General features: G+C 39.9%; 1 protein-coding gene across 8 annotated transcripts in view; it reads left to right on the forward strand.

The window, feature by feature from the left end:
• Positions 1-27,855, forward strand: part of CALD1 (caldesmon 1) — a 180,822-nt gene that overhangs the window by 563 nt on the left and 152,404 nt on the right. The gene's annotated exons all lie outside the window — the stretch shown is intronic.

The raw sequence follows: 27,855 nt of genomic DNA on the forward strand, positions 1-27,855 counted from the left end.
ACTGTCAGTGGGGCAATAGCCTATCCTTTCTTTATTTTTTCTTTACATATGAGAACGGAATTGCAACAGGAAGGTCTTTAGTGTGGTAATAGTGAATTGCTTTTATTTTGCAACTTAATACCTGGGCTTGCAGACTGCAAAAGCAGCCTCCCTCTGTAACTGATAGAGTAAAACTCTGGTTAGTGTAACCGATCCGATGCTTGCTGCAGCAGATGTCTGTCATGGCAGCCTTTCACAGAAATATTGTTGACAATAGACAGCATCCGTTTTTGTTTTCAGCCTTCAGACTGCACAGCAGCACATTGCCAGAAATTTTCTGTGAAACTCTCTTTCCTGCTAAAAGGGGGAGAAAAAATGTGCTTGGGTGGGACCGGAACTCTTAAAAGTACTGCTCTGTGCTGGTGTCAGTCAGACCTCGGCTCGAGGAGCCGGTGAGCAGGGTGATCTCCTTTCCAGCTCCTTTGCCATGGGTAATCTGCAGCAAGTTGTGCAAGGCTGGCTGCTGCTAGCATGGTGCAGCAGGGAACTTCTTAGGGAGAGGGCTGGGAAAATGAAAGGAGGAATGATGCTAGTTGCAGATTGATACTTAGGAGAGAGACAGACATTGACCAAACTGCCAACCTGGCCAGTGCTCGAATTGGTTCTTCTCATATGTCATACGATATATCATATGGAAAACTGAACAGGAGAACTTTTAAAATGACTTTTTTGTGGAAAATTTATTGCCAGAGTATGCAGCTTTTATATAATTTTGCCTATCTGTGAACCCCGCTCTTGCTGAGTCATATAGGAGAACAATCTGTGAAAATAACCCGTTCCCTCCTTGGCTGCAGCTCAAAGAAAATAGGCAGGCAGAGCGTTTTTTTCTGTGAAAAATATGTACATACAATAAGTCGTCTATTTTAGATACCATGCTGTGAATGATTGTGTTTGAATGGATTGCCATCAAAGAACCCTGAGACCCTGCATCCATTCTTTCTCAGTCTCGTTAAATATAGCAGTAGGCTGCTGTGTGAGCATCTCCAGATGAATGTCATTCCCTTCTCTCCTGCCATCAAGAGAGACAGGGTGAGATCTTAAAGCTACATACACCCATACCAATCAAGCAGACTGTTCTAACCTAAATTACAAATGCAGTGATGCTTCAAGGAAGTAAGTAGTCCATTTGCCAAATTAAGTTGCCTTTAAAGTAAAGCAGGGCTGAGCTGTTCTCAAGTATCTTGAGAAAGTGCGGGTCTGCCTTTCTTTAGGCGGTTTTCTGATAGGCAGGTATCTTTGATAACAAGCCTGCAACTGTTAACATAATAGCTAAATCACTGCGCTGGGGGAGAAATACTTCATGTTTCCCTGTGAACAGGAGACGAAATTGAAATAATATATACTTTCTGAAGAGTCCTCTTTGTTGCAGCATGTGATGACAAGTAGATCGATTCCACATCTTTCATTCACTAGATTAGTCTTGGTGAAATCAATACCTTCATTAACGAATGCAGGCTCTGATGCTAGGCGGGTCCTGTGTTGTTTGAATGCTCTCTGACAATGAGAAACCAAAGGGTGCGTTAGGAGAGTAAGGGATTTTCTGCAATTGCCACTTTAGATGCTCTCAACAGTTTTCTGACACGGGGCAGCCTAAGAAAATAGTAACTTCACTTGTATTTTTATTTCTTGCCTGGCACTGACAGACCATGCAATCACATCACTGAAAACTAAGTGATTTGAAAGGAAAGAGTGCATCTGAGTTCTGCTGGCTGACACTAGAGGGAAAACTGAGGTCCATTGAAAAGTGATTCCAGGACCATACATACACAGCAGGGAGATATGCTGGTCAGCAACCATTTGAACTTAGATAGTGTTATTATCAGTGCTGTTGATTCCGTGTGGTGAGACCAGAAGGATGGGGCAAGGCTTCTCTTGCTGGCTGCCTGCTGGATGGTAGCTTGTGTGGCATGAGGAGAAAGATGCCAGGAAGTGTCTATCAAGAGCCATGCAAGGAGCCCTCTTTGTTTTGCCCTTCCCTGTGTGCAGCACTGACCCTGCTGCATGGGGCAATCACTGCAGAGCCAGACACTCCATACAGTAAAAGGGTTGGAGGACCATTTTTGTTGTGTGTGCTCAAATGAAAACCAAAGCATAAAAGAAATAATATTAAGAAATTTAAAAAAATTCACCCTGAATTGTATGCGTTGAAGCACCTCTTGACTGATGTGACCATGGTTTTCCAGGCTTTGGATGGCATGTGGAGGTGGAAGAGGGCAGTGCAACCCATATCCCCGTGGTGATGCTGACTTTGGTTCAGCTTTTTGTTTTTTGCTTTTGTTTGTCAGGCAGGGGTGATGGTGTACATGTGTTCTGAGTGCTGCTGCTGTACACGTCAATCTGCACTGTCACATGTAAACATCACTCCTTGCTCTTAAGGATTGCCCTGGAGAGGTTTTGCTTCCCAAGGGGAAGGTGAGCCTTTGCTCTCTTTCTTCCTTTGTGCAGGACAGATAGGATTTGAATGCCTTGGGACTGCTTAAATACTTTGATTTCTTGGTCATTTCTCACATGAAACCCATTCCATTGCGAGCTCATGTTCTAATTTTTACTAGAGACCAGTGGAGTTGTTAACCTTTATTTGCTAAGCGGGCATCTTGGTGTGTTTGATTATTACACTAGAACAAAGAGGAACAGGAAACCATATATGCATAAGAAAGAGAGAGCCGTACAGCAGCATTAGCTGTCCATCTGCACTGCTTGTCTGGACTCTCCTGGGTAGCTGAGAAAGCACCAAAAAAGGTAACTGGGCGGAATGTGAAGCATAGTCTTGTGAGACTCTTGTTGCCTTTGCAGGGAGCTTTATGGGGAGCTTGCAGGGTTGGACTTCAGTTACACAAAGCTTGAGGCAGACAGGCCTGTGGCTGCAAAGTGTAGGAGTCCACGTTCAAAGAAAATGTCCATTCTTTACAAATTGACTCCTCTTAATAACTATCTCCTGGAAGCTCAGAACAGAAAATCTGTTCCTCGCTTGATTGCTTACCTATAGAAGTGTTCATACGCAAGGGTTGGCTTGCTGCTTTTGTTCCTAGCTCTTGAGTAGTTTGAAATGCTAGGGCTGCTGAAAATGGATTTTGGGCACAACTGTTCAGGAAACAAGTCACCCATCTACACATCAGCACCTCTCCTCAGATGCTGGTGCTCTCTGGGAGGCTGTGGCTGTTGCATGCCTCCAAATGGTTTGTCAAGGATTTTGCTGAGGCTGAAATTTGACTCAAAGGCATTTGAAGATCAGATTAGGTTTGACCTTTTGGGATGGAACACTGAGGTCATAGGATGGTTGAACTATATAACTATTTCTCTTTGCTTTTCCTAAAGCTCTGGTACATTTCAGCTAGCCCAGCGGGGAAGGACACACAATATGTTGTAATTTGGGATCCCTCCCACCCCTGGGGGAGCTTGTTCTTTCTTCTTGAAATGGATTAGATTAACAAGAAAGATTAGGGCATGTAACACTGTCAGCTAGCTGCTAGCCCTGCTACACTAGCAGTACTGTTTATTTCCAGAGTAGGAAACTACTTCATTTTTCTCCTTTGGAACTGCACTTAGTGCTGATAAGTGGTGGGCTGGTAGCTGAGCTGCCAAGCAGATAGTAGCATTAGCAATCCCTCTTCTCAAGCATTGCTAACCAGAACCTCCCTATCAGAAGATCCTGCCTACAGAAGTGTTTAGGGGGTCTGTACTGAAGCCAGGATGAAGTGCTCGCTGGGTCTGTTCTGCTGACTTGCAGTAGCAAATAACTGGGGAAATGAGGGAAGGAGGGAGAGCAAGAAGAAGGCCAGATCTCAAACTGTTGCAGTCATATGATTTTCTTTTTCCTGTGGTCATAAATACCTGGTGAGTCACCTAATGGCTGCGTGTCTGTTTTTGAGTCTTCAAGCTCAAGATGATCCATGCCATTTTCTATGTAGCTCGTGAGACTACTGAGCATTTCTAAAAAAATTCTAATCCTGTAATCCAAATTTAAGCACTTATTTTTGATTGATTTCAATTTTGATTGATTGAAATACCTTATTTTTAATTTATTTCTTAGTTAGAACGCGCACATTTTGGCTTGTTTGCACAGTTACGTATTCCTCTAGAACTGTTTTTTTTTCTGGCCTGCAAACATAAAAACCCAGAAGCACAGTGAAAGCAGTGGAAAGTGGGCCAAGCTCAGTTCTGTGACACTGAGCTGAAATGCCTGGATGGGATTTCTCCAGTGTTTGCAGATACGAGAGCACTTGCTGCATCTGAGAGCATCCTGTTTTCCTGTGAAGTTGTTGTGCAGATAGCAGAGTTGCAGGATGACAGATTTTGCTGGCAGCCTTGTTAGTGTCATTAGCTTGGAAGAGAAAATCTTGGCCATGCTGCTAAGCTTTACCTGCTTGCTCAGCTTCATGTTATGGGAGTGCTCAATGCTGTACCTCCTCAGGGTGGACTGCAGTGGGGAAAATGTGAAGGAAGGTTTCAGGCAATGGAAATCATTGCGTGTTTCCACACCCTCTTGTGTACAGAACACAAATAAAGAGCGTTTCCCTTGAGACTTGCTGTGGAGGGTGTGAGGAGAAGTGTAACCCACCCGTTTGCACATTTTCTGGTTCATGTCCTTAAATAGGAAAAATAAAAAAATAAAAAAAAAAAAAATCCTTGGAATTTAGCTCCTAGAAGGGTTATAAATAGATTTGTGGAGATAAGTTTTTGCTGTAAATACTCTGGCTTGGGATCTATTCAGGAAAGTGACACTGTAGGCTGACAAATACAAGGGAAAGGAGGGCTCTTGCTAATGGCAGCAAGACAGGCATATCCCCTGTCCACACCGCTCACCATTCTTCCTCCATTCGTGTTGGGACCCGAGTGGCACAGCTAACTGTGCACCCCTAGGAGCTGAGTAACTCAGTGAGGGAGAGTCGCCATTTGTGATCCCCTCATGTCTGCGGGTCTCAGGATGTGCCGGAAGTTTGCTTCGCCTCCCACCCCAGAGCAGCAGTGGCTGCAGGGCCAGGCTGGGCCCTGTGGCCTGGCACAAGTTGCTGCCAGCAGGCTTCAAAGGGAGCTGTGCCTATGTGGAGGGGCTGAGATTGATCCTTGTTTGTTTCTTATTTGCAGGGCTTTGATGTTCCCCTTCTCTTTCTGTGACTGCCACAGGGCATGTTACTAGCCTCTTCCCGCTTCATTCTTTTCTTTGACAGCAAGCTCTCTAATGGTGAAATGGTCCTCCTCCCTTCCCCATTTTTTTTTCTTCAGCTGCAGTGTTCACGCCAGTAAAACCTCTCTCTGATCCACAAGCAAAGGCAGGACTTTTCTAATCCTTTACCTTTCCAGAGCACGTAGCAGAGCTTGTTGCATAGCCCAAATCATCACTGTCCAGTACAAAGCACTTGTATGAAGAACAGTTTCTGTCTGCATCTTTCCTTTCCCCTAAAATAATGACATAGTGATAACCTACTTTCTCTCAGCAGTTTTAAAGCCAGGGGTTGAATTTGACTTCATTCCTGTCTAGTTAAAGCTCATAAGTTTGAGAAAGAAATTCTTCGGGCTTGGCCACAAACTGTGGAAATGGGAGGTAGCTGTGTTAGCTCTGAGCTCAGGGGAAATGTTTGGCCAGCTCTCGTTTACCTGTAGAGCTGAGCCTCTCTGCTGCTGGTGCTACAGGGTGTCATCCTGCACAGGGGCTGTGCTGTGGCTCTGGGTCCTGAAGGGGAGAGAAAAGGGTTTGCTGCTGCTCTTCAGGGCTCTGGGAACAGCAAAGCCCTATACATATGGCCATGTCCTGCTATGGAAATTAGGGATTTCAAGCTAATTCAACCCTCTTCAAATAAACTGGATTATAAAGACTGAAGTGCAACATTTTAATTGCTGTAAATATGAATAGGAGTTCTTAGGAAATTCTGATGATGGAGCTAAGCATTTCTGTGGCTTATGTCTATTGCATTAACAAAAGCAGGCCAGCTGCAGAGTTCTGTTCTGCTACTCTCAGTAACTTAAGACATGGGTTGTCTGAGTTCTGCTGTCACTGCAATGCTGAAAAGGAGGTAGATGTTTTAACCTGGGCATTGGCTAGTCTGTTTCTGATCTTACTTCAGCAGCTGTGTGGTGATGTAAACCTTATTTCAGTTTTAAGAAATACATATTGGGTCTAATCTCAGTTATCACAATCTAAATCATATCAGTTATCACAATATAAATCAGAGTTAGTTTCAGAATCCATCTTTCTTTGTTTTGCTTTCTGTATATCCCCTGAAGGATGCTAGCAGCAGGGAACTGGTCAGAATCGTGGTAAGGAGAGTTCACTGGGAAATGATATTTCATAAAAGAGAGGATGCTGGTAAACCAGTAAGCCAGTATAAATTCCACTGCTCATTTGTTCCCTGGTGATTAAAAGACCTGCTATAAATGATAAAGGCCGGACATTCATTTGTTGCAGCCACAGTAGTAAATGTCTTATTCACTGGACACAGTATACAGCCAAGGAGCAAGGGCCTGGGACAATAAAAAGGAAAAGCAGCAACTGTTGTTTGCAGTTTGTTTGCTGTTTTCTCCACTGTGTGTTATGAAAAAGCTCTGTGACTATTTTTTTTGTTGTTTTTCCTTTATTTAGATCCATGCAAACGGCAGTAGGTTTGTTTTGCCACTTAATCTTCCCTCCATAAAACCAGACACATGAGCCTATTTCCTCTCCTTCCCCCTACACAACCCAAACAAGAAAAAGACATTTCCTCTACTGGTATAAATAAATGTTGCTCTTCTGTCTTCAGCGTATCTCTTGTGGGTTTATATGACTACGGGCTGGGATTAGCAGACTAAATCTTATTCTCACCCCAGGTATAAAACACGAATGTTAACAAAAGCAGTGATTAAATGCCAGTGTTTCAGAAACAGTAGTAGGATCACAGGAGAGCAGCAAATAAGAAACGTGTGTGCACGAACAGAAATGAGTCTGGGGGGAGGGCAGGAGCAGCATGCTTTGAATGAGAGTTGCAGAAGGGCTCCCAAGTGGTGTGTGCACCCTGTGGGATTTTCCTCCCAGCACATCAGTTCCTGCCGTGAAACCCTATGCAGATGACATTAAGATGCAAAGTTGTTAGAACACAGTTGTGTTTACATTCTTGCTTCTCAGTTTGTTTTCTTTTCAGTTTAGTACTTACTCTGACATCAAAATCAAAGGGAGAAAATAGCCTAGTCACTTTTCATTTCCCAAGGAGGATAGATAAGTAAATGCAACAATTAAACTATACAGTGTCTCCTCCTTGCTGAAGATGAGTCTTACAAATACGATGTTTGTGTCATATTGATATATTTAGAGGCTATAGATGGGATCATTTAAGCTGCTGACATTTTGATGTAGGGTTTTCATTGTTGGCATCATCCAGTTACTTGTATTTTGAGTATGTTTCAGCTATTGTGATTGACTCTTCAGATGATGTAGTTGGTCACAGGACATTTGGCTAGATTTGAATTCATTCTTCTGCTCCTCAAAACTTTTATTCCTGGTCTCAAGAAATGCTATGGACCTGCAACAGATCTGTGTCTCACCTTCTGTTTTCATACACATCTGGGCTTCTGCAGCTTCCAGTGAGTATGACTGATGATATGACTTTTTGTCAGTGTTGATAAAGTAGACATACTTTCAGCTATGATGCTTTTTGTTCTAAGAGAAAAACAATGTTGATAATACACTGATGTTTATCAGTTTGTCAGTTTATCAGTTCATCCCACTGGGAAGGCGGGGGAAGTGAGGGAAAGACTGTGTGGCGCTCAGCCACCTGCTAGCTTAAACCACCACAATTGGTCCTTTGTGAATGGCAGTACTTCTGAGGAGTCTGTTATCATGCACTGAATGTTATCATGGAGCTGTGGTTTATAAAGCTGATGCCCACTGAGGAACCTTAATGTGGCTAGAAGAAGCCCTAACAGGTTTTAGCAGCCCAGTATTGTGATAATAATACAGATCTCTGCTTCTGTTTTGTGGCTATTGAAAGGATCTGGAGAAAGCCAATTTGGAGACCAGAATAACCAACTAATTGGTCTCTGTCATATTTATTATCCAGGATTTGGACTGGATTTGCCTTCTTTGATATTGGCTTGTAAATACCACCTGGAACCTTTGTGAAAAGCTAATAATGGTTAATAAGAAAACAGAGAGCAATAAATATTCTTACATAGTTGAAGAAATTTTTATTTCTTATTTTTTTAGCATCTACAGTCTTCTTGAGCCCAAAAATAAGATGTGAGGGTACTTTGTTTTCCTTTTTCCTCTTTTAAGAGGCAGGTAAATTATGCATGCTTTGGAGTCATTTCCTTCCCTCTAAGAGATTTGTGGCTGAGTTTCTTGTTTGTGCAGTCTTATACTGGCTGCCATGGAGAAGCTTTGCAGGAGTTAAACTCTGCTGCTCTGCACTGTACATGGCTGGGAGTTCTTTACTTGTAGGTATAAGAAAAGCTTTATAAGAAAAGCTTTTTATTTACATTTGTTTATTAGAAGAATACTCTTCCCTGTGAATTGGCTGAAGATTTTTCAATCTGTTGTCCAGCAAAGAATTGCTTGCAAATGATGCTTGCTTGCTTCATCTGTCAAACCAGAAAGCTGCTGTCCTTCCTAAACCATCTGCTCCAACAACCCAAAAGGTGTTAGAAAATAAGCAGTAGTTATTTTTCTGTTTTCTGTAACAGATATTTGTGGAGTGTATATATAGAAAATTTAATTCTAATACAAGGGGGGATGTTTTCCTTCTGCATCAGTGTCTGATAAATGTCACTTCATGTTAGTAAGAAATGAAAGGAATTTACTATACATGTGGGAAATGGGTTTTGTTATGATGAACAGATTGAAGTGGTGACAGACTGTGAATCTGACTTATATGACAAAACAGTTACACAGTTGTGAAAGCCTAGAAACAGTACGGTGAACTGGAGAAAACATTATAATCTAAGTATGTTATTTCTGTCTCTCCTGTGACCCTTCATGGCAATGGAAAGGCACTGATGGAAAGTCTGTTGGCATTAGAAGGCAGAGAAATGGTTTCATCGATCCTTGGTTCAGTGCTTAAATATGGCTGAGCCTGAATCTAAACCTTTAAATTCAAGGTTTTTCCCCACTTTAAAATTAAATACCAGAGGCATTTAAAATAAATAAATAAATAAAATAAAAAGGAAATCCCAAACTGAAAACCTGGGAAAGACATATTAGGTCATTTTGTCCCTTTCCCTGTACAGTGTGAGATGATTCCCTAAAGTATATTCACACGTGTTTTGTCCATAAACACCTCTGTTTATTAACAAAATACAATAAGCTGTAGTTTCTCAGTGAGGATTGGGATAGTTTGCTACACTTTCTAGTTTTTAGCAAGCGGAAATAGCTATCATTCTAAAATGTGTTTCTTGGCCTATGGATATTGCTTATATGAATTCAAGCAAAAAATACCTAATGAATGGAAACTCATAGAAGAGTTAACGGCAGCTGGTTTTATTATGGACCTCTGACATGATCTCACACTAGTTTAATACAAGTGTTACCTCACTGACTTCTATGGAACTGGTTTTCATTTGCAAGGGAGTAAATGGGGCCAAAATCAGCCAAAGACCTAGGGAGAGTCTCTGGGAGAGGGTTTTAGTTTGGGGAATGTACTTTACATCCACATAAAATATACGGGCATATCTGCACATTGTAGTCAATGCATCAGGCCACCTGGGAGATGCTTTGAATAGCACCTGTGCAAATCCAAAATGAAAGGAAGGGATAACTTGCCAGAAAGGGCCAGAGAAGTATTTCACTTTCTGAGTGCTGGGCTGAGTTTTTTCCTTAATGGATTTCTAATGTTTCTTTAGTGAGATGGATTGGAAACATGGAAGAGTGAGCTTGTTCTGCAGGTAGCTTCTTCATTGCAACCATATCAAATTGAAGGAGGAGTTGTGTTGTTTATTGTCAGTCCAGTTCAGACCAAAGCACCAGCTGTACAATTACTCTGCCTTGAAGCTATCAAAGCAAGCAGTGAAATAATAATATGTTTTAGTCAAACCTTTCTCCAGAAAAGCACAATATTATGTCCTCCTAGCTCAGCTGAATCTTGCAAAAGTCTCAAAGGCATCTGTGCCCTGTTGTAAGGAAGGAAAGCTTCAGAACTTCCCAAATCCAGCAGAGATGTTACTTTGCAGGCTAGATACTAAACACCAGTTTACAACTATGAGATGAGCATTACATTTGTGTAGTGTGTGAGAAAAAACTGGCTGAAGAAGTGATGGGAGTTGATTTAGAGTGGACAAAGGCCAGGGGCAAGGCTATGTCTTCATAGTTTCTTGCTGCTCAAGTTTTGGTGGTCCTGTTCCCTGCTTCCCAGCACAGCAGCACCTGAAGTTCTAATGCATGCAGAACCATGGTTTGCAACCTCTTTGTGCATACTTTGAAATGTGTTTTAGGGTTTAACACAGCTCCCTGGATTGTAGCCGGATTTCCCAGCAGCGTAAACACTGGTTACAGATGATTTTTGCTTTACTCACTTTTTGAAATGGTTAAGTTTACAGGTGCATGACAGAAAGATTCATTGTAATGTGGTTGTAGTTTGGCTTGAGGCACTCCTGCTGACAGAGCAACACCATTTTAAGACTGTGGAGTTATGTAGTGTTAACTGTGTTAATTTTCATTGTTATTTTACTGAAGAAGCAGAATGATCATAATTAAGCAATGCATTGGCCAAAACTGGTGGGGGAGGAGGCAGTGGAGGATGTGAAATGCTTTAAATAGTCCTATCCACTTCTTTAAAAGGTTGCTGTTACAGAGAGTGGTTGGAATTCACTTCTCAGGCTGTTACTGAGTTCTTGCTGTTCCCTACCTGAGCTGAAGATAGTGACATTGTCCACAAGAAGTGCAACAGCAGCTAGCACCCCTGTGACTCATGCAAGTGCTAATTATTGCCGGTGGTGATGTGGCAGTGTTCCCCACAGAGCTGATCTGAGAGCACTGACCTGCTTCACACAGCATACTAGTGCACCATGAGATAGAAATGACTTCCAGCTGCAGTTCTCTGCCACATTCACAGTGGTAAGTTTGAAGGAAAGGTCCTTTACTTAGGAACATTTTAGTCTTCTCTGGACCTTCCTCCTGATCAAATTGTGTGCTGATGAGAGAAATTTGTAGGAGAGCTCTTGTTTGACTAGATTATATGCAAGTTTTATCCTGCTTGCTTCCAGTGTGCTTCTGTCCTTGAAGTAAACGAAGCCAACCCCCACATTCCCATTGCTGTTTCAGTACTCTTTAGCTGAACAGAGCTTGCCAAGTCTGCTCTGACCTGAGTACACCGAATGATCCCATGTACATTGTAAGTACTTTCTCTGGGTTAAAATGGCAGTTGTGTGGAAAGTCAATGAAAGAGCTGGAGCTGCAGACTAGGACTTCTGATTACTACACCATAATGCATAGGTGTAAACCAGGAAGTGGTGCAGTCACCATCCCTGGGGGAATTTAAGGAAAGGGCAGATATTGTACTTAGTGACATGGTTTAGTGTGCAGTATTGGTGATAGGTGGACAGTTGGACTAGATGATCTCAGAGGTCTTTTCCAACCTTAGGGATTCTATGCTGTCATACTAAGGCATACTCACAGACCTATCTACTAACCCTTTTCTCATAGCTCTTTGGATTGTTTGCTGGGAATGCCATATTAACTACAAAGGAAGAGATAAGTAAACAGGAAAATTATTCTATGAAGTATGGTTAGAATTTAATAACATCTTAAACGTATTTATAAGCAGTAAAATGAAAGAAGAAGAAGAAGAAGAAAAGCTTAGGGTATTGAATACAGGTTTATCTGTTGAACATTCTCCCGTGTGAAGGTTTTTATTGGCAAAAGACCTAGATAGATGTGGTCTAGTGACTTGGAAGTTATGAGGTGATGTCTTTTATTAGAAGCTGAATTCCCCCTTTGCTACTTAGTTAAATCCAAGGTTAGAATGTAGTGTTACGGTATTCCATCCAAGTAGTCTGGCCACCCTTGATAGGTTTTATTTTTGATTAGTAAAAATACATGGCAAGAGGTGTTGAACCACTTGCTGGAAACTTGCTGCTGCCAGAGACACTAACATGGTCTACATCTGCAGAGAGATTTTCTTTGCTTAATATCCTGGAGATATACTTAGCAAATGCCCAATGGACTGAGTGGGCAGTATATCTGGTTTCACTGGTTTTAGAATGTAAATATGGTGCAAAGTCTGAAAACCTAGACTTCAGCGAAGAACAGAAATCATGGATGGAGACATAGCAGAAGCTCTGACAGATGGTTTTGCACCTTTTTTCCTTTTTTTTTTTTTTTTTTTTTTTTTTTTTTTTTTTTTTTTTCTTTAAAGTATTGCTTTATGGGTGTCAGGAAGGAACAATTACAATTTCATGTCAAAATATGCCTGAAGCTGAGAAGAGCAGTAGGATATATGGGAATAGTTGTTCCTCATGCAGCATTGGTGCCACCTGCTTCTAAGGGAACATAAACCTATCTCTGAAATATTAGAAAGAAAACTTTATGTACCACATGTGATTTTGCATTTATACAGGTGCAACTGGCTTCAGCTGAAGGGCTGTTTTGATGAGAGACAAAATGTCTCATTTATATCACTGATATAAATTACTTCTTGACATTTACGTGAGTGGTAGAAAACAAACATGCTCCACTTGTGTTGGTGTTCTTGTTGTGTGCATAAAAGAAGACCTGTCCTTACCCATGTGCATTTTCTGTAAGGATATAATGCCCCTATTCAGTATTCATAAAGAAGGCAGTGGCTGCCCAGCTTGACTGCTTGATGAAGAGGCAGTTGCAGAATTCCACCCAGCTGAAATTGCTGATTTTTGCAAATGGAAATTGTTTATACATTTTTCTTCGTTTAATAGAAATGTAATTAGTGGTTTGCAATGTTTATGTGGGTACCATCAGCTGAACCTTGTTCCAATCCACTGAATGCTTTTTTAACATGACCTGCAATACACATCATGCAAAAATCTATCCACGATGTCCAAAGTTAAGTGCAAATTCCCAATGTAAATATGAAGTTTTGCCAAGCTGAATTAAGCTCCTTAGGTGGTATCAGGAAGGGCTTTGTTGGATTGTTTACTTTTGCAGGGGGTAGGGGATAGAGGAGACTATAAATAGAAATAAGATGCTATTCCACAACTGAGGGATTAAGTCTTGAATTAGGCTGTTGTATAAAATCTAAAGACTGAAATAAAATCACTGCCCAACACTCACTTTTTCAATTTAGCAATCTCTAGAAACTCTCTCGGGGTACCAGCTGCACTCTCAGCAAATTATTAGAACAAAGCAAGAGTGTCCAACCAAAACTTTGGGGGTGTACAGCAGCACTAACAGCGCAACAGGTCTCAAACATGCCATTTTGTACAGGAGCGGGTCCCAATATTATCCCAAATTTATTCCTCTGTTACCTGATTGTCTTATTTTGTATGTATTTTGCTTCACTTCCACTTAATTGATCACATATTAATTCTGTTTTAATAATTTCATAACTTTATAAAGCTTCTGGAGCATTTATTTAAGCTGCTGGGCTATTGTGCTGTAGTGTTTTACTATTAGTTGCGTTTTAAGCCCTCACAATCTCAGGATGGTTCCCTGACCATGACATTTCCTGACCGGGAATCAAACCCGAGCTGCAGGGGTGAGAGCGCCAAATCCTAACCACTAGAACATCTAGGATATGTAGTTCTCATATGATGTTATGATGTGGAATATTGACAGCAACACCACAAAGCCATGACACAATTGTTCCCCATATCTGTCAAGATGAAAACAAAATTCTCGTGTTTAGTAGAGTACTAAAGTGAGAGTTCAGTTGAGAGAAAAGGGTGCAACATATGACCATTCCCTCTTGCTCTATCACTGTTACCTAGGAGAAGAGGCTGACCACCATATTGGTACCACCCCTTCAGAGAGTCACAGAGAGTGACTACTAAGACTCTTCTCCAGACTAAACAGTCCCAGTTTCCTCAGCTACTCATAAGACTGGTGCTCCAGATTATTCACCAGCTTTGTTGCCCTTCTTTGGACACAAGAAGTGATAGGTACTTTCTGATTTATACTCTGAAGCATGGTGTTTCTAACAGCCTTTAGAAGTAATTGCTCCCATACTGGACACACATACAATAAAATCTGAGATGCCTTAGTATAATGCTTTTAGGAATTTTCAAGTGTCAGAGTTTTGATTGTGAGTTCTTTGTTGGCATTTTTAACATTGCCAGTTCAATTCTGTTTCAGTATTTCTACTAACAGCTGATGCAGACTGACCAAAGAAACACATGCCTGGCATTGATTTTTACCCATCTGCATGTGGCCAGTTGCTTATAGTACCTGGTTCATAGTTGAGCTCGTCACTGGCAGCTGAAGGGAATAGGACTTGAAACTTCACTTGGAATGCTTCTTTGCCATCAAGCAGTTCAGCTGCTGCTGAACTGTATTGATAGAGGTACCAGATTTTGTTAAGAACCTCAGCTGTTGGCTCAGAATATTGTTGCTTGCACATAAAATTATGTGTCTTGAAAAATGATGCAGCTCCTTCAATTAAAGGAGCCCACACATTTGTATGTGTAGGTAACTGCTGTGTAATTGTCCTGATATTGTTAATGTGATGAGGAAAAAGTGAAAACAAGACAAGGTTCTGTGAGCTAGCAGGTAAGATTCTGTAGTACAACTACAATATAGATATATTTTTTAAGGTGCATATGGTTAGCAGCTTTAAGCACAGTATGCTGTCTTTGATTATAACAGTGCTGAGCTTTATCTGAAAAGTTGAAACCTCTGATTCTCGAGTACATCAGTAAGTGAAACCTAAGCACATGTAATCTGTAAAAATAAATGTAATTACTTTAGCAAATGTATTACAGCTGGACAGGTCTAATGTTAAGATACCTGTTTCTTATAGCTCACTGGTGTCAAAAGACAGAGGTGATGGCTTGAGCTGTGCTGCACAGACAGGATGGAGGAGAAAAAATATTGCTTGCATTCTTCTGAGCGCACATTAAAATGAATTAAAGTGAGCTGCAGTTCTGGCCTTTGACATTTCTTCCCAGTATTTTCTTCTGTTTAAAGCATCTTTGTACGAGTAGCTTTTTTTTTTTTTTTTTTTTTTTTTTTTTTTTTTTTCCTGGTAAATTGTAGCTAAATGATGCTTCAAAATTGGACACTAGATAATACCTTCAAGAACGCCTAAGGCCTCTGAAAGCCTTCACTGACCTCCTTTACGGTGATAGTGTTGCTATAGCAGAAACAAGAACTCTGCACTCCATTGCTCATGCTGCTTTAGTTTTGCTGTATGACTTTAACAGACTTTTTGGCCTTGTCTTGTTTACTTATCTTTAAAAAACACGTTTCAGATTTCCATAGGAGTACAGGGTGAAAGACTGACTGCAGCAAAGCACTTCAGTATAAGTCACTGACTGATGTGGTGATAACGATAAGTTCATGAAAGGCTGTGGAAGATCTCCATCTGGTCAGACCACTGGCATGAAGTGTGACTTATATGGGTGTAGCTCTCCATTATTCTGCACATTCTTCCCAGCAAACTTAAGTGCCGCTTCCTAGAATAGGTAGGACCTTACTCATCTGCTGCAACAATAGGCAAAAGTGTACTTGTTCCTGGTCTTTGGAAATCTCAGCAGGTGGAGATCCTGTTTCTCACAGGAGTGTGGTGAGTTGAGCCTTAATTAGCATCTACAAAGTGCCTAGATGTCCTTTTACAGAAATGTGCCCTGGAAGTGATAAGTGCATTGTGATATTGTTGACTGAAGTAATGGACACAAGAAACAAGGGAAAGATAACACTATCATCAGCTGCTAAGCTTCGTAGTTCCTGCTCTTTGATCCTGTTGGTTTCTAATTTATCTATTTATTTATTTATTTTTCAGCATAGTTTTAAGTTCCTCTTTGCAAAGAACGTGCATTTCTGAAGTGATGCAGGCTAATTGAATTTGCGTGATTAATCCAAACAGTTGGAATGAATTATTAGGTCTGATATTTGAATCGTAACTAACAGCACAAACTTCTCTTAGAACTTCACTTAGGGGGACTGGATAACATTTTAGAAATTACTGCTACTTGAAGCAGAGTAGGTGACAGGGACAAAACTAGTAATAAAATAACTAGTTATTTAGCCCACTGAGCAATTAAATGACTTCCCTCCACTTAGAAATACAATGCTATATTTAGAATAGCCAAGGATTCTGGCATTACAAGCCAGCCCAGCAGAAGTGTGACAGCTACAGGAAAAGTGGGCTCAGAGAGATCTCCTAATGCATTTCAGAGCTCTGTAAGAACCAGCTGTAACCTTAGCATTTGTGCTCCTGCAGACAGATGTCATCATCTCTCAGCACTGCACCAGGCATCACTCTTGGTGTGTGGTCTGTACTGAGAACGGCATGCAAGGAGTTGCAGCCAGTCCATCTCCTAAGTCTGCAGTAATACTATTCCCTGAGAAGGCTGTGGTGGCAGCAGCATAAACAGTAACAGTAATTGGGGGTCCCCTGGCTTTTGCTGGGACTACTCTGAATCCTCTGATTCGGACTGCTGCCTCTGTTTGCTTCAGCCTCGGCTCTGGGACTAGGATGAACCTGATCTCTGCTGTGTTGGGGTTGAATGCATGTCATGTCCCTTTCAGGCCAGCTCCATGGGAAGTTTGTACAGGGGGAGCAAAATGGGACCTTTCTTGAGAGGTGGTCTCATTCTTGTGCTGACACAGCCTGGTCTCTCTAAGTGGTGTTTTTCTCCTGTGAAATGCTGCTTTGTATGTTTTGGGGAGTTAGTAGCAGCTCTGTGGCTTTTAATCTCTTGGCCTCTCGAGCAGCATCTGGAAAGAAAAGCTCCAGTAGAGGTCTAAACTTGGTGGTGTTTTGTTTTATGCTGCTTTATTTATTTATTTATTTAAAGAAGAATAAATGTAGTTTTTGAGTAACCTACAGACAGGGCAACATCCCTGTTCTAAATGTTTCCCAGGGCACTCTGCATCTTATATGGTCCCTAAGTACAAACAACTTAGAATTTTTGTTTGCTTTCATGAGAAAATTAATATATCATGATGGGCAAAATCATGGTGCAAAAGCCAAACTACGCAAACAGCTGAGGATTTTTGTGTTCTTCTATCTGTTCGTAGATTATATTTAGAAAACAAAGCCCTTTGAAAACCTTAAGGAATTTTGGCTGCCTTTCAGAAATGGTAGAGTTAAGTCAATAAAATGCTCAGAAGAGATTTTATGTCCCAAAGCATATTTTATCTTGACAGGTTATATGCTATTGAGAACTGCAGCCATGACTTGAAGCCAAGTTAGGAAAAGAACACTTCTGTTATAGAGCTGTGTTTGATGGGAATCTGAGGAGGAAAAGGGAGAGAATAGTGTGTGCTCTGAGAATGCCAAGTGCAGAAAGCTTCTCTAGGTTGAATTCCTGCGTTGATATTAATCACTGCAACTTCTTTGGCTTCAATAGGACTTTACTGATTTACATCCACTGGGCATCTGGTTGTTCTTGATTTTACACAATTGCTCTGAATCCATGAAACATGGGTTTTAATAGATGACTAGTAGCTTGAAGCCTAAGATTTCTAATCTGTATCATTTGCATTTAAAAAAATATGAGCAAATGAGGTAATGCCTACTGTCTGGTACTTCTGCCTTAGCTGCCTTACTCTGTTTCTTTGTACTGATGTGGTTTTTATGGATGTTTGCCCATCAGAGGTTGCTTTTATGCTATGCTTTTATGACTGAGAACAATAGGCCTTTTCTAGGTAGGAGCTGTGTCCAGTCTACTGACATTAGAAAGATGTTTTATTGCCTTTTGTGTCCTACCTTCTGAAAGGAACATGGAGAGATAGTTCTAATTTGGGGGAAGAGAAAAATCTGCCTCTGTAATACCTGTTGAAAGAATCGATACATATCCAGGCACAGAGTTAAGTAAAATTACCTAAAATTACCTAACCTCTGCTTTATTTTGAATCCAGCCTGCACTTCAGCGATGGGAAGGCTACCTGCTCTTTCCAGATGAGACAGCATTTGAAGGGCATAGTTTGTCAGTGGGCACTGTGTCTGTTGATGAAAGGTGTTTACTCCACTCTTTAGGAAGAAAGAATTCACTCTGCAGGTACTATAGGAAAACCACATATAGGCAGCACAGAATGCATTTGGGTTACAACAGCTTACTGTCAAGGGTAGGGAAGATAAATTTGAAGCAAATTTGGAGGCTACCCTTGACCCCCATAATTAGCAGAAAATGAAGTGGATTTGGGTTTTAAATGAAAGAATTACAGGGAATTTAATTTCATTCCTTAGTCATTCCATCTATGTAAGTACTGGCAACACTTTTAAGAGGGGGTATAAGTATTCTGATTTTAAGAGACTGCACCTATAAAACCCTTGGATGCTTTGGGAAAATCTTTAATATTTTAGTGTAAGAAAACTGGATGGACCATTGGTAGCTGCTGACTTCTAGTTTTGCCTGTCCCCTCAGAAGTCTCACATTTACAAGACCCAACACTTCTAATGCACAGAGGAGCTATTCTGTCAATATTTGTCAGGCAGCACCATAAACAGGAGTGTGACGACAAGTCACAGAACAGTTGGTACTCTTCCAAAGCCTCACTGGATTATATGGAAAAGACTGGAATAAAAAACAAGTCAGACTTTGCATGTGTGAATTGCATCAGCATGGGCTGAATTGGTGTTCCTTCACAGAAATACTTTGAAAAGATATAATTTTGTCTTTCTACTGTAAAATAAAATAACTTTGACTGTTGTACTTCCTACTTAAAAAGAAAAGATAGTATAAATTAGAGGGATGTTTATTTTTTGGTCCTCTGGAGTTTTGTCCTTGAGGCAATGAACAATGACTTGAAGTTGATAAAGGATTCAGCTGAAAATGCAGCTGTTGACTGCAGCCTGGAGGCAGCTGTTCAGAATTAAAACCTTTGAGGGCTGGCACTGTAGCTGGCATAAGTTGTCATTAGAATTGTTGGCTTTGTGGTGTAAGTCCAGTTCTCAGTGGAGATCCATGTATTTTCAATTCTCTCCCATTTTCACTTGCATTTATCTTATGATTTATATATTTGGGGGGAATTTAGTCACTTTGGAAATTCTTTTGTTTGCTGGAAGTTTCCCAGGACAAAATTCTATCTCACCCTTCTTCACCATGGCTGTGCATGTTGGGCTGGAAGAAGGTTTCATCTTTCCCTAGATGCCTTCCTTTACCCACTTATGTTTGGTCAGATAAATTACATTTGGTGAGAGGATGCATGGGTTTGTGTGGAGAAGAAATCTGCACATAAATGGAGATTGGCCACTGTTAAAGGATTTCTTCCCTATCCAAGAGGAGAAAGCAAAATATGCCTTCTGAATGTATCTGAATTAAAACAATACCTCTGCAATCTTTATGTTTAGTGTGTACTCAAAGCCTGTACTGAGGTTAATTACAGGGAAATTTTGGCAGGATTCAGAGGCATTCATTTCCGAAACTTCTACTGAATCTTCATCTTTCTTTGCTCTGATGTCTTGGGATCTTGAAAAATATTTCATTGAAATGGATAATTGAAAAATATTATAACATACCAGGTTCTTGTAATTTCAGGCTCCCACTGAGGTGTGTTCATGACCTCTAGCTGGATGGCTCATTTTTAGAGATGTCTGTTGAATTAGAATGCATGATCTGAAGTTCTGGGACTGCATGGCACAGAGCACGATGCAGAATTGTAAGGCCAGATCAAGCAGATATCAGAGAAAATACCAAAAGCTGTTGCTGTCTGACAGCTTTTCTGTAACTTAAGGCACACACAACAGTATGTTCCAGCAGTGTTCAGGAAATATTTTTCAATTGGGTTACTAGGACATATTCTTCCCTTACACCCATTTATAGTCATTCTAATCATTAGTAAATTATAGCTCAGGATTTAGTTACATCTTTTGGGAAGTATTATGAAATCTGCATTGTTTGGACTCTGCAAAACTTATAACTAGAGGACTTCTCCTTCAGGTCTGTCTGTCTAGCATCTTTCATCAGCACTGAATTCACTTAGTTTGTCATCCTTCAGTAACCTCTTAAGCATGCATGTTCAGTGAGGTTCATTTCAGTGTTCCGCTGAAAGTGAAACCTGTGGTGCTGTGGAAAAAAAAGAAGGGCACAAAGTCAGACAGGTTCCACAGGGAAGAAAGTGTTTATACTTATGCATATACTTAAATGGTTAAGTGGTTATGGTTGTATAGGTCATGACTGGCTTTTTATCTTTTGAAGCAACTTGCTGATTTTTGTGCCATTTGAAATATTCCTCTAAATGCAGGACCTTCTATTGTTGGACTAAATTTTGCCCTCTGCTAAAAGTGTCTGGATAGTGTTATAAGCTGCTATTCTTTTCTTTAAATCTTTGAAATTGCACACAGAACTTGCACAATAGTATTGGCAGGTTAGAGAAAACCCAAAGGAAAAAGGAAGAGTGAAATATGATCAGTACAAATTTGTACAGGTGAAAGCTGCCACTGCTAGCAGCTGAATGTGCTGCCCGTATTTCTGTAAGTACCACTAAAATCATGAACAGATTTAAGTGAAGTGACATTCTGGGTGTGGAATTAGGGTTTGTCAGAAGCCACACCTCACCAGAAGCAGACATTCTTTTCTTGCTTTCACTGGTAGAGATCCAGATGTATGTTTTAAAATACAGTTTACTCTGGTCTGTACTCAAATAAGCAAAGGCGGAATATTTCTCCAGATGGGGATTCTTAAATCACCAGAACATATCTTCATTTCTACTTTTTGTTGTCTTTCCTCTGAATACCTTGTCACTCAAGAAAGTTTCTCAATGTTATTATTTGGAATATTTTCTTAAAACAATACCTGTAAAGTTATTTTAGAGTGCTGATTCATTGCAGTCCTTCCTAGCGTTTTTAACTTTTCAGTCCTTTCTACAATGGTTCTTGATGTTGTCAAGCCCAAGGCAGTAATAAAATGAAGCAGTAAGAATATTGCTCAATACTTGACTGTCTTCTATTCTCTGATTTCCCTCATGGCAGACATGTCATTGGTAAGATACCCAGGTACTTAGCATTGTTGCTCATACCGCATTTATTTTAAAATATAATTCCATGCAAGCCTGCTTATGAAGAATGTTGGATGAATTGTGCTGACATGAAGTTCATTTTATGTCTAGGAGAAGATAGCCCAAACAGAGGCTTTTATCAGACTTCCCTCCCACTCTGAAAGAGTTCAGCTGTTAGGAAGAAGTAAGAACTACATGCAGATTTTACACGTGTGCAACCACTGGACTTTTCTAGGGAGGCTGCTAGTGGGGCTACTTGTTTTAACCAGTGTAGTTTGTGGGGGTTTTTTTGGTTAAGTAAAAAACTGTCAGGGATCTGTGTAAGGGGATTGTGTTCCACTGGCATAAGGCATTATCAGGTATCCTGAGGCAGATCAGAAAAAATAAGTCTGCAGATCTTTCTGGTCATTTAGCCCCTGCCTGTTTTTGGAAAAATACTCAAAATACAGACATAGTTGGATTTTCCTTCCAAATCTGAAACAACAACGTGTCTATCTAAAGCCTCTTTAATGGAAAATGATTCCCAAGAGAATAGAGTTTCTGGTTCATTTCCAATAACTAAAAAGTTAACACTGAAACAGGAAGCACATATCAATATCTACTCAGCAAATATGCTACACATTCATATAGCTAAGACTGTCCAGTTGGCAGTAGGAATGCTCCAGGTTCTCCAGGTTAACAATTTCATTATTGTGATTGAAACCTTAGGGAAAAACATAAGTACTTATCAAATATTTGTATTTATCCACCCACTTGCAAATCATTTGCAAGAATGATACTTTTTTAGTTTTCATTGGGCTTAGTAGTTGTCGAATCTGTGGTCTGCCCCTGTTTTGTATCTACAGTTTTTGGGGTTTGCTTTGTAATTGCTTCATAAATTTCCAAAATAATGTGTTCAATATAGAAAAGTTAACACACTGGAACTAATGTGGAGCAATGTCCTCACTATGTCCCCTACTGAAAAAAGATCAGAAGGCTCTTACAGACTGGGGAAGAAGTAGGCCTTGGGAGATTTCTACACAGAATCAATGGTGGGATATGTTCCAAGGTCAACAAAATACACTGTGGATCTACTTTTGTAACCCATAACTCCCATAAACACTCCTTTCTGATATGGAAAGCACAACAGCTCCATTGGGATTATTGAAGTGAAATGAGTTAGTAAAGGACGATTGGCTCTTACTGACAGCAGCTCTGTTCAGTAACCTTAAAGCACATGGTCCCTCTCGAATTCAGACGTGATTTTGGGAAACGTATCAGACACACTGGTCTCTCTTGAAGAGTTGTGATAACACACCAGAACTGGAAACCTCAGGAAAAGGAGCAAGAAGCAAAAGTTAAGGAGCACTACTACTGGGAAATACTACAGCTGCTACTACTTATGATTCAGATAAAACACACAGATGATGCAAAGATCAGGATGGCGGGGGATAGTGAACAGTGATGAAGATAAGGCAGCTATACAGTGCAATCTGTATCACTCAATAAAGGGATTCCATTCAGATAAATTGTTGTAATGCAGCCAAACACAAAATCATACATCCAGGAACAGGAAAAACAGAATGAGGGATTGTATCTTCTGTGTATGAACCATGTAGAAGACTAATAAAAACTAAATTTTGGTATGTCCTCAGGGAGAAATATTGGCTACTCAAAGACTGTATGATTCTACCAGAGAAAATCCTATCTAGTAGCTGGAACCTGAAGCCAGACAAGTAAATTAGACACACATTTTTACACTCGGGGTGGTGAATGGCTGTAGGAATAATGTTTGGTTGATTCTTCATCTCTTGATGCTGTTAACAAAATGTGACCCTGCTTTTATGTTCCAGTATCCTAATGTGTTTCTTCTTTCTGTCAGCTCAGTAGTCCCCTCAAGTGTGCTACATAAAATCTCACCTGGGGACTATGTGTGCACTAGGCTCATGAGTCCTGCTAGACATATTAGAATGATCATGATGGAAGCTTGAGTGTGTTGTAACAAAGGTATTGAGCTTGTATAATTAAAACCCCAGTAGGAATACTTTCTTACAGTGATTCATAAACTGTGTGGTAGTCTCTGTCTGGAGGAGTTCTTACAAAAATGTTTCTAGAATTGTCTGGTAAGGTCAGAAACACAGAACAGAGTCCAAGGAAATAATGGATTCTTAAGAAAGAAACAAGAATTTGGTGGCTACAAAGTGGTTTGATGATTCTTGACATTAAGGAGCCAAAGACTGGACAAGCAATATACCCAATGGAAGGCTTTCTGAATGCACGCCTTCAGGGGAATGTTTAGGCTGAAATTTACGTTACGTTTAACTGCCACATGAATGACTCACTAGCATATATTGGAGAAAGATAACATCACGTGAGAGATTTGCAGCTCTGCTACATCTCCAGTAAAAGAGCATGCCATTTTAATAACCGCTAATGATATAATCTCTAATTACAAAATGTTTCAGTAGGCACTAGGTACCTCATTGACACTGAACAAGAAAACATTATGTAATACTCACTTTAATCTACAGCTTATGCAGAACAGAAAAAAAAAAAAAAGAAAAGAAAAGAAAAGAAACCCCACAAAAACCACTGCTTTGAGATGTTTATATTCTGCATTTAGAATTTTAGACATAAAGAGTCATCATTGAAGGTTATGTATTTATCACTAGGCTCAATTCTGATGACTAACTGTTCCAAAGCCAAGTGCAGATATGACTTAAAGCCCTTTAATGTTCTAACTTTTCTGTAGAAGTCAGTGCATTTCAGTGTATTTTTCTGATGACAACTTCAAACAACATCTTACCTGTCTTAAGATGTCTACTCAGTTAGTTACCTTGAGGCTCCTTTTACAGAATCAGGGTAAAGAAACAATCAGCTCAAGACCCCATAGTTCACATCCTATATCCTAGATATAGCTAATATCACTTTTCATTTTTGTCTGTAGGATCTGCATGACTGACTCAGAGGGACACATCAGTGTTTGATGAGAGAAATTGCTGTGTTTTCTTGTTTTCCTCTTTATGGAAATGGGTGAGGGAGCTTGGTGGGCTGAGTATATTGTATGGTGATACATCAAGAAGACTGAAGTATAGGGGACTGCCAGATGAAAAAACAAAACAGCTTTAATTCTCTGTCAGGTAGAGATGGAAAGTCTGTGAAAGGTTTAAATGAGTGCACGTGATGTGGTCAGAAAATGGGGAGGGTAAAGAAACATTATTTTTGCTGTGGAGTTTATAATCCCAAGTGGTGTGGAAGGTTGCAAAGAAAAGCAACTATAGAGGTGAATCAACAGAGATTTCTTTTAAAATTTATATTTATGCTCTTGTGGAGAGGACTGAAATAACAGAAATGTGAGAAAAGAGTGGAATTTAGCAAAAGGGTGTTGAATTTGAGAGGAAAGGTGAGAAAAGATGAAGATAACATTGGAGCCCAAATTTTGCGGAGAGACAAGGAGGAGCTATCGGGAGTGACAATGAGGAAAGGCAAAGATGAAGATAGGTACTGTTTTAAAGAACCAGACTGAACTAAAGCCGTGGCTAACACTAAGAAGTAACAAACAGAAGATGAGCTGAAAACTGAGATGGTAGATACGCAGCTGAGATCAGAAAACTGAGGTTATAAAACACCTTCAGATTTTGAAGGCTGTTGTACTTCTGTTTGGATGTGATAATACTAGCCTAGCATAGTCATTATTATTATTATTTTTAAATTTAAACATTATTTTCACCTGATGAAAAATGTGTTTTTAATTTTTAGCATTAACTCTTCACATATATTGTTGGTAGAAAATGATTAAGGGAGGAAAAAAAAATACAGTGTATTGTAATGGAAAAAAAGCAAGTAATAGTGCTTTCTAATGGTGGAAAAAATACTGCAAATCACTTGTATGATGTTAGATGTGTTTTTAATGTAAATTTCCAGCTCCATTCTCAAAAATAGGATAAAGTAACAGAAAGTAGATTTGCCATCACCTGTAACTTCATAAGTAAGCTTTTATTAATAAGTGTTAGTTAACTGAAAGAAGATGGACTCGTGTGTAATGTAGGAATTTGTCATATTGCCTGTATCATTGGAATTTTACTTCCATTCTTTACCCAAGAATTGGATGAGACTTAACTTCTTAATAAAACTCTGCAACATATTTTAAATTATCCTCATTTGACTTGAAGATACACTTTAAAACAAGCACTTGCCTAAGCTTCTCTACTGCATCTTTTATCACCTTTTCTTGATGTCTTCTTGTAAATATCAAGCACTTCTATGACTCCATGCACCTCCATGCAGGACTGGTAACCCCAGGTCATACCATGAGTTTGTGTATATCTTGTCAATGACAGCTATGCTTTGGACTGCGCATTGTAGTGTATATTACAAATATATACCTTTCCCAAATTTGTATGCTGATAGGAGCAATAACATGAAACTGATTAGTTTTAGTGGTTTGGATTGGGTGTAATGAATGGGGACTGATCACACAAGGTGGTGTTCTTCCCTCCATACTGTCAGCCAGATTTGTGAGTGTAGACTCAATTTTAAATGGTGGACAAATATTTTTCTGGAGTTGTAGTGGGTGTTTGACACAGCAGTGGACATGGCTTGACAGTGAAAGATACCTCCATTTATAATAAACATTTAATTCTAAGGGATGAAATGGAGAAAATAATAAATGTAGAAGATTTCTTTCTGCTGTACTGGTTTTCAGTTCACATAGGGCTGTATGTGATGCTTATTAGTGTTAAAGCTGGATTAAACCTTGGATGCCAACTGCACTCCACACACATGGAAACAGAGAAGTGAATTCCTTCTTGATAGCTGATTTTAGTAAAAATGCCTTTTGGTTGAAGTACTACATGCATTTTACAAAGTTCATGTACCTCTGCAGTTTATTTTAAGAGATCTGAATTTATTTGGTGTAGATTTATTTCAATTATCTAATCAGAAGCAGACACACAACTTCTTAGGCTGTCAAAGGTATTCAAGAATGTATGACAATCTTCAAAGGAATGCATAAGATCTCACTACACATCTTACCGTACATTTTTATAGAAAAGAGTTAATTAAATTTTCTTTCTGCCCAGAAATTATTTTTAGACTAAATTAAGTACGTGCTTTTGAGTAAGGCTATTGAGTATTCTCTTTTTCTGCTTTAGCTTTGTGACTGATTTAACAGCCAAATGCTTATCTGGATCAAAGAAATAGTAATCAAAGGGGCATCCTTAGGCCTATTATCAGCTGAAAACAATCTTAACTGCTAAGTATGTGAGTTTTAAAGCACACACGCAACTGAATGTTCAATACTTTTTAAAATTTGCAGCGAAGAAACTTCAAGGAGGGAAAGAACAGTTTTCTTGTGTATGTTTCTGCAGGCCTGGGTTTGCTGGGGAATGAGGTGACCATGCCACTGTTGTGAGCTCTGCCTTGTATGGCATGTGGTCCCAGTCAAATGAGGAATTAATTTCTTTATTAGAAATATGGTACATCCTAATTCCCTGTGTCCAAATTGGAACTGCAGCTTATTCCTGGGTTAGTTCCTGTGGAGACTTAATTTATGTTCACTCTCTGGGAGGGGAGGAAAAAAAGAGTGCTAGTTATCTGAATATACAGCATTCAAGTATGTTTTGCAGGGACAATATTTCAAGTTATTAGTCTCAGCAATTTAGATAAGAATGTGTACTTTCCTATGAAAGACGAGGCACGGTATCTTAACATTAGTACATGACACAGGGTAACCCTATGTGATAAAGTACCTAGATAGATAGCTCAACAGAGTAAATTAGAAATGCCTGGGAAGATATATGATGCCATTAGTGAAACATACAGATTTTTTTGTGACACTAACATCTCTGCAGCAGCAGAAGCAAAACTGTACTTCCAAAGCTTTGTAAATGTTTTCCTTCCTCCCCCTTCCCCCTCGATAAAGAACAACAAAGCACTGAGATATCTCAGTGTTTCTGAATGGATAAAGTACTGCCTACAGTTGGGCATAATTACCTTTCCCTTCAAGTTTTCTTCTGAATCCTATGACATATGGCTAGGAGCCACGTTTTTGAAAAACACCTCTTATGTCAATGATCATAGTGGCAGTTTGGGTGCTGGATTGCTCTTTGCTAATGTTTAGACATCTCTAGGTACCTGAGAACATTGCCTATATATAGCATGGGCAGAGTTAAGCAGAGAGGATAGCCTCTAAAGACAACCTGCCAACAGCAAACATTAAGCACAGAGGCCTTCTAAAGTACATGTCTCCTTGACCACTCGTGTACAGAAGCATTGCCATTTTCTTATGATTCAGAACCTGAGATCATCTCTTTTGTAGGAGCCATCCACTCTTCTGCTGAAAAGACCATGCGAAAGGTCAATGGTTTTTATCAGACAGCTTAGTGGCTTGCACATTTGGGGAATCAACTGAATCTCAGGCTAATAGCGATCACTGTGCAAGACAATGTTTGCTCTGGGAGGCTGCAGACTTGTAGAGTAGGGCTTGCAATACCACAGGAGAAGGCAGATGTTCACAGAAGAAAGGAAGTACAAAATAAGGAAAGGCTCTGTTAGATTAGCTAACTGGGGGGGAAGTAGGCAATCAGACCCTGTTTTGCATGCATATAAATTGAAGATAGGGTCAGCATTCAGCTGTGGAGCATTCCTGGACCTCCCACCAATGTAGATGTTTTATTGTCTCATATTCATTATAATATAGTGATATGCAACTTCCATAGTACTGGAGTTTGAAAATATTCTCCCTCCTGGTCATTATATGCCAGTTTTTTGAATGTCTGGTACCCCAGGCTACTGGATGTCTGCAA

Source organism: Excalfactoria chinensis, chromosome 1, assembly GCF_039878825.1.
Source record: "Excalfactoria chinensis isolate bCotChi1 chromosome 1, bCotChi1.hap2, whole genome shotgun sequence".
Taxonomy (NCBI): domain Eukaryota; kingdom Metazoa; phylum Chordata; class Aves; order Galliformes; family Phasianidae; genus Excalfactoria; species Excalfactoria chinensis.